Source organism: Oryctolagus cuniculus, chromosome 21 (genome assembly GCF_964237555.1).
Source record: "Oryctolagus cuniculus chromosome 21, mOryCun1.1, whole genome shotgun sequence".
In the NCBI taxonomy this organism is placed as follows: domain Eukaryota; kingdom Metazoa; phylum Chordata; class Mammalia; order Lagomorpha; family Leporidae; genus Oryctolagus; species Oryctolagus cuniculus.
The window spans coordinates 28731000-28744383 of record NC_091452.1 but is presented as its reverse complement, the minus strand read 5'-3'; positions in this window follow the sequence as shown (position 1 = coordinate 28744383).

Below are 13384 nucleotides of genomic sequence, written 5' to 3'. Positions count from 1 at the left end.
ATAAAAGAGGAATTACAGTAATCACAGGGAAAGGCTCGGGGGGGGGAATGCAGAGGAAACTCTTCTGGATCTAGTGGATGTGACGCAGACAATCAGCGGGGAGAGCAGGGACGCCCATGGCTCCGAGACCACACATCGGCACTGGAAGGGGAGGTAAGCTCAGTAACTGAGACATTGGCGGGGGAAACGGTGGTGGACAGAGCCCAGAGGGAACTGGGCTTGAGGCCCCACTGGGGAAAGTTCACCAGACTGACTACAGGAGAGAAGAGAAGGAAAAAAGAGGGGGGGGGACTGGTACGGACGAGTTTGTCTCTCTGCCGACCTTGCAGAGGCGAGCAAGAGACAAAGAGCAGGCGCCATTCTGGATATACGTAACAGGTGTGTGACCTCAGTGCTGTGAGTGACCTCAGGACTGTGAGCAACCTCAGAGCTATGCGTGACATCAGAGCTGTGCGCGACCTCAGGGCTGTGTACAAACTCAGAGCTCAATGTGACAGACCTGTGCCTGCCCTCAGTCAAACGGAAAAACCTGAGTCTGAGGGGGTGAAATATCAGGAGGTTAGGATTTAGTGAAAGGGTATAGCTAATGAACTGAGGCGGGGGGTAGGGAAGGGTGATAGAACTCACGGAGGTCACGTGAGTGCTCTCCAGAGATGCTACAGTTTGGTAACCTAGGCAACCTGGTGGGAGACTGCAGGAGAAATTGAGCCCACACTGAGGGCAAAACAGATTCTTTGGGTGGTCTGTGGGAAAAAGCAGACGAATGATATACACATAGAAGCCAGAGATCAGAAGCTAAATACCATCAATTCTGCTCAGCTGTGCGGTATTACTTCCCTCCAGAATAATAAACAAATAAATAAAAGAGAATTACCACGCCTAACCTGAGTGTGTCACCTTTGGCACACCCTTAACCCTGAAGAACTAAGCAGAGCTCTCTGGCCACACCCATCTCAAGCCTCCAAGGGTCCTCCAACAGCAGGCAGTCCACTTAACACAGACATAGTATAAAAAAAAATAAAACACCACAGTGAGAGAAAAGGAATTCACAATGCCAAGCAACAAACACAAAAACTGAGGGAAAGGATCAATGAAGACACTATGACACCTCCAAATGAACAAAACACCCCAAGCCAAGATTATGAAGATGATGAGATAGAAGAAATGCAAGATACGAATCTCAAAAAATGTATGATAAGAACATTTAGAAGTTTTCAAAAGCAAATTCTTGAACTACAGAAATCCTTATAGGACAGGATAGAAAATCTCGTGAAAATGAAATCTTAAGGAGGAATCAAAATGAAATGCAGAAACTAGTAGAACAGGAAAGTGTGATAGTGAAGAGAAATCAAAATGAAATGAAGAACTCAATAGATCAAATGACAAACACATTAGAGAGTCTAAACAGTCAGTGAAACAGAAGAGAGAATATCGGACTTACAAGATAGAGCACAGGAAAACATACAGTCAAACCAAAGAAAAGAAGAGGAAATTAGAAATCTAAAAAATATTGTTGGGAATCTACAGGATACTATTAAAAAACCCAACATTCGAGTTCTAGGAGTTCCTGAAGGCATGGAGAGAGAGAAAGGATTAGAAGGCCTTTTTAGTGAGATACTAGCAGAGAACTTCCTGGGTTTGGAGAAGGACAGAGACATCCTAGTACAGGAAGCTCATAGAACCCCTAGTAAACATGACCAATAGAGATCCTCACCATGACACATTGTGATTAAACTCACCACAGTGAAGCATAAAGAAAAGATCCTAAAATGTGCAAGAGAGAAACGTCAGATTACTCTCAGAGGATCTCCAATCAGACTCACAGCTGACTTCTCATCAGAAACCCTACAAGCTAGGAGTGAATGGCGAGATATAGCTCAGGTACTAAGAGAAAAACTGCCAGCCCAGAATATTATATCCTGCTAAGCTCTCATTTAGGAATGAAGGTGAAATAAAGATCTTTCATAGCAAACAGAAAGTGAAAGAGTTTGCCGCCACTCGTCCGGCCCTGCAAAAGAAGCTTAAAGATGTGTTACACTCAGAAACACAGAAACACGGCCATCAGTATGAAAGAAGGTAAAGGATAGGTAAAGGCATAGGATGATCAAAGCATATACTAGAAAATATCTTTGGGAAAATGGCAGGGCAAAGTCACCACTTATCAATAGTCACATTGAACATTAATGGACTTAACTCTCCAGTTAAAAGGTACAGATTGGCTGAATGGATTAGGGAACAAAACCCATCTATTTGCTGCCTACAAGAAACACATCTTTCTTTTTTCTTTTTCTCTTTTTCTTTTTTCTTTTTTTTTCCTGCTTGGGACACCTGCATTCCATATTAGAGTGCCTGGTTTGAGCCTTGACTATTCCATACATCTGATCCAGCCTTCTGCTAATGTGCCTGAGAGGCAGTAGGTGATGGCTTAAATGTTGAGTTTCTGCTACCCATGTGAGGAGACCCAGATGGAGTTCTTGGCTCCTGGCCTTTGGCGTGGTCTAGCCCTGGTTATTTTTTTTAACTTTTATTTAATGAATATAAATTTCCAAAGTACAGAATATGGATTACAATGGCTTCCCCCCATAACGTCCCTCCAACCCGCAACCCTCCCCTTATCCACTCCCTCTCCCCTTCCATTCACATCAAGATTCATTTTCGATTCTCTTTATATACAGAAGATCAGTTTAGCATACATTAAGTAAAGATTTCAACAGTTTGCTCCCACACAGAAACATAAAGTGTAAAATACTGTTTGAGTACTAGTTATAGCATTGAATCTCAATGTACAGCACACTAAGGACAAAGATCCTACATGAGGAGTAAGTGCACAGTGACTCCTGTTGGTGACTTAACAAATTGACACTCTTGTTTATGGCCTCAGTAATCACCCTAGGCTCTTGTCATGAGCTGCCAAGGCTATGGAAGCCCCCTGGGTTCACTGACTCTGATCATTTTTAGACAAGGCCATGTTCAAAGTGGAAGTTCTGTCCTCCCTTCAGAGAAAGGTACCTCCTTCTTTGACCCATTCTTTCCACTGGGATCTCACTCGTGGAGATCTTTCATTTAGGTTTTTTCTTTCCCCCAGAGTGTCTTGACTTTCCATGCCTGAAATACTTTTCATGGGCATTTCAGCCAGATCTGAATGCCTTAAGGGCTGATTCTGAGGCCAGAGTGCTGTTTAGGACATTTGCCATTCTATGGGTCTGCTGTGTATCTCACTTCCCATGTTGGATCATTCTCTCCCTTTTTGATTCTATCAGCTAGTATTTGCAGACATTATTGTTGTTTATGAAGAAACACATCTTTCTAACATAGATGCATGCAGACTGAAAGTGCCGGCAACACGGCTCACTAGGCTAATCCTCCAACTTGTGGCGCCGACACACCGGGTTCGAGTCCCAGTCGGGGCGCCGGATTCTGTCCTGGTTGCCCCTCTTCCAGCCCAGCTCTCTGCTGTGGCCCAGGAGTGCAGTGGAGGATGGCCCAAGTGCTTGGGCCCTGCACCCCATGGGAGACCAGGAGAAGCACCTGGCTCCTGCCATCGGATCAGCGCGGTGCGCTGGCTGCAGCGTGCCGGCCACGGCGGCCATTGGAGAGTGAACCAACGGCAAAAGGAAGACCTTTCTCTCTGTCTCTGTCTCTCACTGTCCACTCTGCCTGTCAAAAATAAAAAAAAATAAATAAATAAATAAGAAATAAATTGAACTGTGAAGACATGGAAAACCTAAATAGACCCATAACTGAGACAGAAATTGAAACAGTAATAAAGGCCCTCCCAACAAAGAAAAGCCCAGGACTAGATGGATTCACTGCTGAATTCTACCAAACATTTAAAGAAGAACTAATTCCATTTCTTAAACTATTCAGAACAATTGAAAATGATGGAATCCTCCCAAATTCTTTCCATGAAGCCAGCATCACCTTAATCCCTAAGCCAGAGAAAGATGCAGCATTGAAAGAGAATTACAGACCAATATCCCTGATGAACATAGACGCAAAAATCCTCAATAAAATTCTCGCCAATAGAATACAACACATCTGAAAAATCATTCACCCAGACGAAGTGGGATTTATCCCTGGTATGCAGGGATGGTTCAATGTTCCCAAATCAATGTGGTACACCACATTAACAAACTGCAGAAGAAAAACCATATGATTATCTCAATAGATGCCCAGAAAGCATTGGATAAAATTCAACACCCTTTTGTGGGGCTCCATGGGATGCGCAGCCATGGAGCCCCCACGTCATGCTCAGTCTGATAGCTGTTGCTGTGTCTTTATCACAAGGCGAATGTTGCTAGTTTTGGTTAGGGCAATGCTTTCCCACGGTCGGGACTTTCCAGAGGAGTTGAGAATGTTGTAAACAACAAGATGGCGCCGAGGACCGTGCGGTGAGCCTGCCTGCTGTGTGACACCTCATCTGATTGGCCCAAGGACGCGTGCACACTGCGTGAACAGAGGGCGGATTGGAGTGTTCCGTGCATGGACTTGAGCCCGCTTGCAATTGGCCGGATTTTGTATATAAGCTGTGTGCTGAGGAAGGAGGGGGCTTTTCTTTCCACTCTCCTCCCTTCATTCTTTCTCTGTCGCTGTTATTTTCTTATTAAAAGTCTACTGAAGACCAATAAGCTGCGAACAGTGTCGTTCCTTTGCGGGCAAGGGAGCAACACCTTTCATAATGAAAACTCTAAGCAATGGGTATAGAAGCAACATTCTTCAATACAAGCAAGGCAATTTATGAAAAACCCACTGCCAGCATCCTATTGAATGGGGAAAAGTTGGAAGCATTTCCACTGAGATCTGGCACCAGACAGGGATGCCCACTCTCACCACTGCTATTTAACATAGTTCTGGAAGTTTTAGCCAGAGCCATCAGGCAAGAAAAAGAAATTAAAGGGATACAAATTGAGAAGGAAGAAGTCAAACTATCCCTCTTTGCAGACGATATGATTCTTTATTTAGGGGATCCAAAGAACTCTACTAAGAGACTATTGGAACTCATAGAAGAGTTTGGAAAAGTGGCAGGATATAAAATCAATGCACAAAAATCAACAGCCTTTATATACACAAGTGATGCCACAGCTGAGAAAGAACTGCCGAGATCAATCCCATTCACAGTAGCTACAAAGGGCCGGTGCCACGGCTCAATAGGCTAATCCTCCGCCTGTGGCGCGGGCACACCGGGTTCTAGTCCTGGTCGGGGCGCTGGATTCTGTCCCGGTTGCCCCTCTTCCATGCCAGCTCTCTGCTGTGGCCCGGGAGTGCAGTGGAGGATGGCCCAAGTGCTTGGGCCCTGCACCCGCATGGGAGACCAGGAGAAGCACCTGGCTCCTGCCTTCGGATCAGTGCAGTGCGCTGGCCGCAGCGGCCATTGGAGGGTGAACCAATGGTAAAAGGAAGACCTTTCTCTCTGTCTGTCTCTCTCTCTCACTGTCCACTCTGCCTGTCAAAATATTTAAAAAAAAAGAGAGAACGCATCTGGTACAGTGTTTAAGATGCCACGTGGGGTCGGGATGCCTGCATCCCATGTCAGAGTGCCTGGGTTCAAGAGCCAGCTCCACAATAGCTACAAAAACAATCAAATACCTTGGAATAAACTTAACCAAGGACGTTAAAGATCTCTACGATGAGAATTACAAAATCTTAAAGAAAGAAATAGAAGAGGATACCAAAAAATGGAAAAACCTTCCATGCTCATGGACTGGAAGAATCAACATCATCAAAATGTCCATTCTCCCAAAAGCAATTTATAGATTCAATGCGATGCCAATCAAGATACCAAAGACATTCTTCTCAGATCTAGAAAAAATGATGCTTAAATTCATATGGAGACACAGGAAACCTCGAATAGCTAAAACAATCTTGTACAACAAAAAGTTGGAGGCATCACAATACTAGGTTTCAGGACATACTACAGGGCAGTTGTAATCAAAACAGCATGGTACTGGTACAGAAACAGATGGATAGACCAATGGAACAGAATAGAAACACCAGAAATCAACCCAAACATCTACAGCCAACTTATATTTGATCAAGGATCTAAAACCAATTCCTGGAGCAAGGACAGTCTATTCAATAAATGGTGCTGGGAAAACTGGATTTCCAGCATGAAGCAAGACCCCTACCTTACACCTTACACAAAAATCCACTCAACATGGATTAAAGACCTAAATCTACGACCCGACACCATCAAGTTATTAGAGAACATTGGAGAAACCCTTCAAGATATTGGCACAGGCAAAGACTTCCTGGAAAAGACCCGGGAGGCGCAGGCAGTCAAAGCCAAAATTAACTATTGGGATTGCATCAAATTGAGAAGTTTCTGTACTGCAAAAGAGACAGTCAGGAGAGTGAAGAGGCAACCGACAGAATGGGAAAAAATATTTGCAAACTATGCAACAGATAAAGGGTTAATAACCAGAATCTACAAAGAGATCAAGAAACTCCACAAAAACAAAACAAACAACCCACTTAAGAGATGGGCCAAGGACCTCAATAGACATTTTTCAAAAGAGGAAATCCAAATGGCCAACAGGCACATGAAAAAATGTTCAAGATCACTAGCAATCAGGGAAATGCAAATTAAAACCACAATGAGGTTTCACCTCACCCCGGTTAGAATGGCTCACATACAGAAATCTACCAACAACAGCTGCTGGCGAGGATGTGGGGAAAAAGGGACACTAACCCACTGTTGGTGGGAAGGCAAACTGGTCAAGCCACTATAGAAGTTAGTCTGGATATTCCTCAGATACCTGAAGATAACCCTACCGTTCGACCCAGCCATCCCACTCCTTGGAATTTACCCAAAGGAATTTAAATTGACAAACAAAAAAGCGGTCTGCACCCTAATGTTTATTGCAGCACAATTCACAATAGCCAAGACCTGGAACCAACCTAAATGCCCATCAACAGTAGACTGGATAAAGAAATTATGGGATATATACTCTATAGAATACTATACAGCAGTAAAAAACAGTGAAATCTGGTCATTTGCAACAAAATGGAGGAATCTGGAACACATCATGCTGAGTGGAATAAGCCAGTCCCAAAGGGACAAATATCATATGTTCTCCCTGATTGGTGACAACTGACTGAGCACCAAAAAGGAAACCTGATGAAGTGAAATGGACACTATGAGAAACGGTGACTCAATCAGCCATTACCCTGACTATTGATGAACAACTTAATATGTTATCCCTCTCAGTATTTTGTCTATTCTACTTAATACTATTGGTTTAGTTCTGTAATTAATACAGTTATTCTTAAGTATTGAAACTTAACTGAAAAGTGATCCCTGTTAAATATAAGAGAGGGAATAAGAGAGGGAAGGGATGTATAATTTGGGACTTGCTCAAGCCGACTTGCCCCAAACGGTAGAGTTAGAAACATACCAGGGGATTCCAATTTCATCCCGTCAAGGTGGCATGTACCAATGCCATCTCACTAGTCCAAGTGATCAATTTCAGTTCACAATTGATCATAATGATAGGACTAAGAATCAGAGAGATCACATAATGAAGACTAGTGTCTGAAAATACTAACAGATAGAACAAAAAAGGGAGAGAATGATCCAACATGGGAAGTGGGATGCACAGCAGACTCATAGAATGGCAAATGTCCTAAACAGCACTCTGGCCTCAGAATCAGCCCTAACAGCATTCGGATCCGCCTGAAAAGCCCATGAGAGTATTTCAGGCATGGAAAGCCAAGACACTCTGTCAAAAAAAAAATACACTAAATGAAAGATCTCCACGAGAGAGATCCCAGTGGAAAGAACGGGTCATCAAGGAAGGAGGTGCCTTTCTCTGAAGGGAGGAAAAAACTTCCACTTTGACTATGACCTTGTCTAAATAAGGTAAGAGTCAGTGAACTCAAAAGGCTTCCATAGCCTTGGAAGCTCATGACTGGAGCATAGGGAAATTACTGAGGCCATAAACAAGAGTGTCAATTTGTTAAGTCAACAACAGGAGTCACTGTGCCCTTACTCCACATGTAGGATCTCTGTCCTTAATGTGCTGTACATTGTGACTTAAGGCTATAACTAGTACTCAATCAGTATTTTTCACTTTGTGTTTGTATGTGGGTGCAAACTGTTGAAATCTTTACTTAATATATACTAAACAGATCTTCTGTATATAACGAGAATTGAAAATGAATCTTGATGTGAATGGAAGGGGGGAGGGAGCAGGAAAGGAGAGGGTTGCAGGTGGGAGGGAAGTTTTGGGGGAGGGAAGCCATTGTAATACATAAGCTGTTCTTTGGAAATTTATATTCATTAAATAAAAGTTTTAAAAAAGACCTTGTCTAAATAAGGTAAGAGTCAGTGAACTCAAAAGGCTTCCATAGCCTTGGAAACTCATGACTGGCGCATAGGGAGACTACTGATGCCATAGACAGGAGTGTCAATTGGTAAAGTCAACAACAGGAGTCACTGTGCACTTACTCCTCATGCAGGATCTCTGTCCTTAGCGTGCTGTACATTGAGACTTAATGCTATAACAATTACTCAAACAGTATATTTCACTCTGTGTTTCTATGGGGGTGCAAACTGTTGAAATCTTTATGTATACTAAACTGATCCTCTGTAAAAAAAAAAAAAAGAAATTATCAACTCCCAACTTGAATCTCACTGGGATTAAACATGACAATAGGTCTGATCTGATTTCATCATCATTTAAAAAATCATCTATTATTTTTCACTTTATGTTTCTGGGAGCAAACTGTTGAAATCCTTACTTAATGTATACTAAGCTGATCTTCTGTATATTAAGATAATCGAAAATTAATCTTGATGTGAATGGAAGGGGAGAGGGAGTGGGAAAGGGGAGGGTAGTGGGTGGGAGGGACGGTATGTGGGGGAAGCCATTGTAATCCATAAATCGTACTTTGGAAATTTATATTCATTAAATAAAAGTTAAAAAAAGATAAAGTTACAAAAATGCACAAAAAAAGACTATTTGAAAATATGGCATGACTTAGAGGTATTTTTTTTGACAGGCAGAGTGGACAGTGAGAGAGAGAGAGACAGAGAGAAAGGTCTTCCTTTGCTGTTGGTTCACCCTCCAGTGGCTGCCACGGCCAGTGCGCTGCAGCCAGCATACTATGCCTGTCCGATGGCAGGAGCCAGGTGCTTCTCCTGTTCTCCCATGGGGTGCAGGGCCCAAGCACTTGGGCCATCCTCCACTGCACTCCCGGGCCACAGCAGAGAGCTGGCTTGGAAGAGGGGCAACCGGGACAGAATCCAGTGCCCCGACCGGGACTAGAACCCGGTGTGCTGGTGCCGCAAAGCGGAGGATTAGCCTAGTGAGCCGTGGCGCTGGCTCTCTATCTGGGTCTCTTACATGGTGCAGAAACCCACATACTTATCATCACTGTCCCCCAGAGTGTGCCTTAGCAGGTAGCTGGAATCAAAAGCGAGAGCCGGAACCCAGCCCACCCTGGGCGCTGCAGTATGGGATGTGGCATCCCAGGTAGTGTTACCTGCCAGATGCCTGCCACTCCAATAGGAATCATAGACTGCGGTTTGGCTCATTTTATATTTGTGTTAGAACAAACACCTTGTTTTCTTGCAAAGCTCTTCAGAAGCAGCCAACCCTGTTTCAGTCTGGAGGTGCAGTAGGACATGATGGAGGTTGTTCAGCCTCATGGCTGAGTTTACCTTTCCCCATCTTTCAGTGAGTGTCCAACCCTCTGTCCTTCCAGGAAGGGAGCCACGTGTCCAGCCTGATGCCCAGTCCCCTAATTAAGCCTCTAGTTACTCCTCACAGAAACCACAACTAGGCTAAGTGAGGGAAGGCCAGTTTGTCACTGGGTTTCTCTTCAGTGTGAGTTCTCTGATGGTATGTACTTCTGTGGCAAGACGTGGCATTTTTTGCATTTGTATGGATACAGTTTCTTTCCAGGATGAATTTGCTGGTACTGGGTTATGTGGTGTGTTCCATCACAAAGCTTTTCCACATTGGTCACATTCTGCAGTATAGATCCTTCCTCTTCTGTTGAATAAAGGATTGTCTGTGGGTGTCGGTTTCCCTACATTCCACAGCTGCATAGGGCTTTCCTCCAGTGCGTGGTCTCAGGTGGTAAGAAGATGAATGCTGGGGTAAAGACTTCTGCACATTCTTCACACTCAGATGGTTTTCTCCAGTGTGAATCCTCTAGTTCCAAACATCTGACACTGACTGAAGTCTGGACTAGCTCCACCACCACTATTTTGGCGTTGAGTGAAAACTAAACCGCAGCTAAGCTATTGTCCACACTTCTCACAACTGGCATGGGGTTTCAGTCACATACATTTTCTGATAATTCTCTAGGCTACATGAAAAGCTCTTGTCATCATTGTCTTCTTTATGTACTATTCTCTCTAAAGGAAATTTGTTTTGAGTCACGAAATTTGACTGCAACCCTTATGTTCACAAATATTCTCTCAAGTCAAACTTTTCTTCCAGGTAACTGCCCATTGTGCTAAAATAGCTTTCTACACGGCTAAGAGCTTTGGGACTTTTTTCGTGGAGTAGAAGATTCCACTCCTTTTACCTCTGTTATTCTTTGAGAACACTCTTTAGACATCACTCACGTCAAATTTGACAAGATTCTGACTTGCAGATCTGGTCTTCCGGTCTGAACAAAATAAAAAAATGGAGGTTATCTGATCAGATCAGTTAGAGAGATGAGATGTGTGAGGCAGCCCAAGTCACATGCAATATGCTACTATTGCTAAATTCTTTTGTTTATAAAAATTCTTTTTGAAAGAATTAGAGATCAGACATCTGCTGGTTCACTCCCTAAATGGCCATGGGGACTGTGCCAAGCTGAAGCCAGGATCCAGGAGCTTCTTCCAGGACTTCCATGTGGGTGCAGGGCATCAGGCACTTGGGTCATTCTCCACTGCTTTCCTAGGCACATTGGCAGGGAGCTCCATTGGAAGTGGAATAGCTGGAACTCGAACTGACGCCCATTTGGGAGGCCTGTGTCACAGGCAGAGGCCTAACCTGCTATGCCACAATGCCAGTCCCACTTCTATTACTTTTACAGTGGCAGGATTTCAACGGATTTTAAAAAATTGAACTAAAACTACCTCAACTAAAAATTGAGGTAATTTAGGCTTCCATGCAGTTGTAAGAAATATAACCCATGTTCCCCTTTTCTACTTTATTCCATTTGTAGCATCTTACAAAATGAAAGAACAATGTCAAAACCAGGATATTATCATGGAGAGAGTCAAGATATGGAATTTCCCATCTCCAGAAGATTCTTCAAATTCAGGTTTTACAGGGACACCCATCTCCCTTCTACCTCCACTTCCTACGTAAGTGTTGGAAACCCTCAGCCTGTTCTCCATCTCCATTCTTTGCCACTTAAGGACTGATATCTCAGCAGACATTACAGAGTATATAATCTGAGATCGGCTTTCTTCACTCTGTAGTTTAAACTCCTCCCCCCCCACTTATCATCAATCCATCCCTTTTATTCCTGAGTAGTATAAGGGTGCTTTGAAAAGTTCCTGGAAAATGGAATTAAAAGGTAAGTTTATTTTGGTGCAAAAGTTTTTGAAATCCATGCATTCTGATACTCCATACTATAAGTGTCCACACAGTTTATTTAACTGTTCAACTGCTGACACATATCTAGACTGCTCAGGGTTTTCACTATAAAAAAAGCAGCTACATATATCAATGTGCTGGATTAGAATAAATTAACAGGGGCCGGCACTGTGGCATGGCGGGTAGAGCTGCCAACTGTGATGATGGCATCCCATATGGACCGGTTAGGGTCCTGACTACTCCACTTCCAATCCAACTCCCTGCTGGTGTGCCTGGGAAAGCAGTGGAGAATGGCTCAAGTCCTTGGAAACCCTGTGCCCACATGGGAGACTTAAAGGAGGCTCCTGGCTTCAGCCTGGCCCAGCCCTGACTGTTGTAGCTATTTTGGGAGTGAACAAGCAGAAGGAAGATCTCTCTCTCTCCCTCCTTCTGTCTTTCTCTGTAACTCTTTCAAATAAATCTTAAAAATGAAACAGGTTTGCTGGCGCTGCGGCTCACTAGGCTAATCCTCTGCCTTGCGGCGCTAGCACACCAGGTTCTAGTCCCGGTCAGGGCACCAGATTCTGTCCCGGTTGCCCCTCTTCCAGGCCAGCTCTCTGCTGTGGCCTGGGAGTGCAGTGGAGGATGGCCCAAGTACTTGGGCCCTGCACCCCATGGGAGACCAGGATAAGTACCTGGCTCCTGCCCTCAGATCAGCGTGGTGCGCCAGCCGCAGTGCGCCGGCCGCGGCGGCCATTGGAGGGTGAACCAACAGCAAAGGAAGACCTCTCTCTCGGTCTCTCTCACTGTCCACTCTGCCTGTCAAAAAAATAAAATAAAATAAATAAAACAGGTTTGTTGAGATATAATTCCCACCCCTCACAATTTATCCATTTAAAGTGCACAACTCTTTTTAGTATATTCATGGAGTTGTAAAAAAAAAACCATAAACAATTTAGTACAGTTTTTTGATTCATTTTGTATTTAATCCCTAAGTTATAAGAGAAACAGGCAATTTTGTAGAAATCAGAAGACACCAGTATCCTTGTGATCCCATCTCAGATGTTTCTGTGGTCATCTGGACTCACTCTACAATAGAAAGGGTGCACTTTTGAACTCCCAGAATAATTTTGAAAACCCAGAATAATTGTGTGGGTGCATAGTTACACATATTGCTTCACTGAATCATGCCATGTGTATGACCACACACCCCTCATTTCCCACGTGATGATCATTGTCGTGAATCCCTTGTGATTTTAATATCCCTCTTTTCAAGCATTATATGCGTATGTATATAATGTCTATGAGAAAAGTGATATGGCAAAATGTTAAAACTTGTTGCATCTTAAAACTGAAAAAAAATTCATAGAAAAGAAAGGAAAGCAGCAGGTAAGCAGTGGGCCTGTCTGTTTTGGATGTGTCGGCAGCAAATAGGCAGGCTTTGGTCCAGGAAGACTTTGTCATAGAAAGGGGGATGGTGCCATTCACATCCCATTCTGCCTGCTTATGCTCTTGAAGCTTTCACAGTGACCATCTTCAGTGGCCTGCTCACTATCAGGACGCTTAGGTCAGGTGGTTCAGAGGAGACCTCCTGGGGCTCTGGCTGCTAGTTCACTCCCCAAGTGGTGACTACAGTCAGGACTGGGCCTGGACAAAGCCAGGAGCTTCTTCCCAATCTCTCACATGGGTACAGGGGCCCAAGTTCTTGGGCTATCTTCTGCTGCTTTCCCAGGTACCTTGGCAGGGAACTGGAAGTGGAGCAGCCGGGGCACAAACCAGCATCCATATGGGATGCCGGCATCACAGGCAGAGGCTTAACTTGCTATGCTACAACACCAGCCCCGTTCTGAACCATTTTTAAA